The sequence below is a fragment of the Prosopis cineraria genome, unplaced genomic scaffold (assembly GCF_029017545.1).
Source record: "Prosopis cineraria cultivar Desert tree isolate PC_DT_omini unplaced genomic scaffold, ASM2901754v1 PC1, whole genome shotgun sequence".
Classification (NCBI taxonomy): Eukaryota; Viridiplantae; Streptophyta; class Magnoliopsida; order Fabales; family Fabaceae; genus Prosopis; species Prosopis cineraria.
The window spans coordinates 16,277,434-16,281,496 of record NW_026555332.1 but is presented as its reverse complement, the minus strand read 5'-3'; the positions used below and the strand labels follow the sequence as shown (position 1 = coordinate 16,281,496).

The window sequence follows — 4,063 nt, the reverse complement described above, 5'->3', positions numbered from 1 at the left end:
GGAAAATGTTGGAGCTCTTTTCTTCTGAGAAGCACTCAAATCGGGATTCTTGTTTTACTAGTATAACATGTACAGGACGGAAGCCTCCTTGACAGCTACGCTGTGGGAGCTGTAGATTTTTTTTATTTATTTGATATTTATTAAAATAATAAATTATACAAATTATAAAAAGTTAATGTTAACAAATCTATCCACTTGTCTGAACAGTCCATATTTAATATAAATAGTTCATATTAATATTAAAATTTTTATAAATTCATTATTCATATATATTATGAATAGTACATGTTTAATATTAATTTTTTTTTGTTATTTTTATAAATTTTAAAGTTTAAATATGAATCATTCATATTAAATCTAGACTTTTTTAGACTGGTAAACAGATTTATTAAAATTTTTCATAATTTATAAAATTTTTATTTTAATAAATGTAAAGTTAAAAAAAAAACATTAAATTTAGACCGTACAGATTTATAATCTGTGAGGGAGGTGCGGAGGAGGCTTTTCGTGTCCAACATACATATCGACTATTGAACACATTTTAGAAGAAGCAAATTAGTTGCTTTATTCAATGACAATAAACAACAAAAGGACAACCGACCCCCAAAAAAAAAAAAACCAACAACAACAAAAGAACAAAAGAGTAAAAAATGATCCTTTCACTCCTTATTATAAGGTGTCTTCTAGAAAAGTTATTTAGTTTTTAATGCATGGTACGTGATGAAGTGTTAATTATATATTTTTAATATTATCCATGTTTAAACTTGTTAATTATGAGAGGGAATGAAATGCATATTTGAAATTTTTACTTAAATAGTGATAAAATTAGAAACTTATAATTCCATATATTTTCAGACAAATTAATAACCTAACCATCTCTCATTAGTTCTAGTATAGTTATGCCTTATTATAAAGGCAGAAGGGAATAATAAAATTTGCTAGTTATTAAACTTGATCATTGAAGACACCAACGACCATATCATATCTGATTTTGTCATCATGAGATCAGATTCTTGTGGAAAGAACAAGTACAGTTGTTCACCCCAATGTCCTCAGCAACACATGGAACTTTGTTGCCTCCATTATCTTGATACCAAATGGATCGATTCTTCACAAACTCTCTAACAAATGAATCCAGCATTTTCATGGTCACGTGCTGCAGCACCACCACGTGCGATATATTTCCTTTGCTAGCCAACATCCACCTACGAGTAAAGTCATCATCTAGAGGCCTCTCAAATACCACAATATTGCTAAACTTGTTCAACATCACGCTAATGCCAAGATCCCCTAAACAATTTTGAAGGTGGATCGCCCTGTTGATGCACTCATTCACGTCTTCTTGAAGGCCATTAAAGCCTCTCTTGTTGAGGGCATACCAGAGGAAGATAGAAGCATGACCTCCTCGGCTTCCCGAGATGGTGGTGTCTCTTGAAGCAATGTATTCTACTTCTCTAGACATGATATCAACATATTTTAAACGAGTTATCAGAACAACCGCATGGGATTGGGCATCCAAGGAATTTAATGGCCTGAGATCGTTACAACTTCCTATAGGCTTCTTAAAAGAAATGTTTGGTGCCTGCATATGCCCCCCAAATTATAACACGTTATTTACCAATAAAAAAGGGTTAATGAGCATCATAGACTCTAAATTATTGCACAAATAGTATCTCAAATCTGAATTTCTGAAATACGCAAAAATTTCTCTCAATTTCTAATTATGAGTTCCTAAAGCCCTATCATTAAGGTAGAGAAAACAAGCCACCCTACAACTAACTTCAAAAGTAACGGTCAATTTCTCTACTTAATGGCAAAGTTTTAAATGCTTAGATTTAAAAGTTAATAGGTTTTTTTCAGATTTTAGGAGTTCAGAGTTCATGATGTTACTTGCGCAATAGTTTGGGATTTAGATGCTCATTAACCCAAAAAAAAATCTCATTTCATGAAGAAAATAGAGAAAAAAAAAGAAAGGGTATTAGAGGAAGTGGCATTGTTAGACACACCTAAATCCCATTTAATTTCGTTAATCAGCATATTAGATTAATGAAGTAAAATTGAAGCATATGTCATGTTTAGTTTTAAATCATTAAGCGCTTCAAACCAATTTTAGTTAATTTGTTACTTACTCCATCAATAAATGGGAGCATCATTCCAAATAAAGCTGCATCACAGTGAATGTAGAATCGATCTTGCGTGAACCCACAGTCTTCAAGTATTGTAGTACAAGACCAAGGTCATCAATCCTCTCCTTTTACCGTTGTCCCTATAATAAGAAAAAGGAAATTTATGTATGTATGTATGTATGTATGTATGTATTAATGTATGGGGGGGGGGAGGGAGGGAGTGGGGGGGGGCCGAGAGAGAGAGAGGAAGAGAATTTACCTATGTTTAGGTTGATGCTGGCCGGCTTGTCCTTGTGAGCAAGAAGTGAAGACTTTAATTCATCATAGTTAATTTTCACCAGATGGTTTTGTGTCAACTACCACACATTTGACTCTAGATATCCTTGCTATCTTGAACACTGAATAATGCGATTCTTTTGATGTGTACATAATTCCATCAGGATAGAGTTCTCATCCTGAGTGTTTATAATACGAATGTCATAAAAAGACACACACATACGCTTTTCATTTCATTTTACTATTTTATGCCCGTTTAAAATGGAAACACTATAAGGAAACAAGGGCAAAAAAACACAAGAACTTTTTTATTAAGAACATCCAGTATTCATAAGTTAATAATAATGCATAGTTATCAGAAATTCTTTTTAGTAAGGGCATCCTTCCCATCTCATTAAATTTTCTCAAAGTTTGTTAATATTTTTACTATTAAAAAAAATAATAAGGAAGCAAACATGGAGATTTAAAAATACCGAAAAACTTTTTTTCTATATGCAAAATATCCTAAAACTTTTTTCGAGATGCAAAGTTTCATACACTTTTGTTAACTTAAGGATACTATGATCTCTAAGAAAACAGATTTTTACATATTTTGCTCCTTACCCCAGCATCTTGGGTCCACATTATAAAATTAACTCATTTTTAACAATTTGGAAAGTATTCCCCGCGTTCAAAGAATTAATGAGTATTCCTATATCATTATTACTTAAGGATACCAGATGCTAGGTCAAAAAAGGTCTTGATATTTTTTGCACGTTAACCCAACATGATATATAATATGTGTGTGTGTGTATATATATATATTGTTGAAAATCACGTGCAATTGACACTCACCCCACCAAGATTGCATAGAGATTGCCTTCACTTCCACCATTGGAACATATCCCCAGTACTCATTCTTCTCGATTTCCCAAAGTTCGGCAAACCAATCTAATACACAGAGCTCAAACTGATATGAATTAAGCAAGTAGCTACTTCCGGTAAATGGATCACCAGCATTGTTTAAGCGAAAACGCAGCAATTGTATCAACTCCTCGTAGTCGAAGTCTTGATTAGTAGGATACCCGCATACGTATAAAGTATAGATGAACCCAAAACTCTTTAATTTATTTTTTTGTGAAGAGAACTATCCTTAAACATACTTAACAAAAGAATTTAACACATATCAAGAGTCAGTTGATCAAGGAACGCAAAAAAAAAAAAAAAAGAAAAAGAAAAACTGAGAGAGAGAGAGAGAGAGAGGAAGATTAAATGAACCTAAGGTATCTAAGAATAAAAAAAAAGTACAAGTCCAACAAAAAGAAAGAGAAAAGAAGGAAAAAATAGTAGAGAGAATATTTAGATTAAATATAAATCATGAATATGTAAAGCTTAGAATATGCTTAACCAAATGAGTTAAGTTATTTTAGTGAAGTAAACATACTTAATATAACAATTTGAACACTACATACAAATATAGCATAGATGAACTCAGAAACTCTTTAATTCAGAATGTAGATAGAGAAGTGAACTGTACTAATTAAAAAACGTAACTCTATAGACGGGAGATAGAACTACATCGAAGTGAACTACGTTTAAGAGTGTTATGAGTAGATTAATACCCAAGCAACGATCTTTTAGGTTAGAGTGTCCACATAGCGAGCAATCATATGAGCCAGCTT

General features: G+C 32.2%; 1 pseudogene; it reads right to left on the bottom strand.

The window, feature by feature from the left end:
• Nucleotides 1-898: 898 nt before the first annotated feature.
• LOC129304120 (serine decarboxylase-like) lies at nt 899-2,655 on the bottom strand (annotated as a pseudogene).
• Between the last annotated feature and the right edge of the window lie 1,408 nt (nt 2,656-4,063).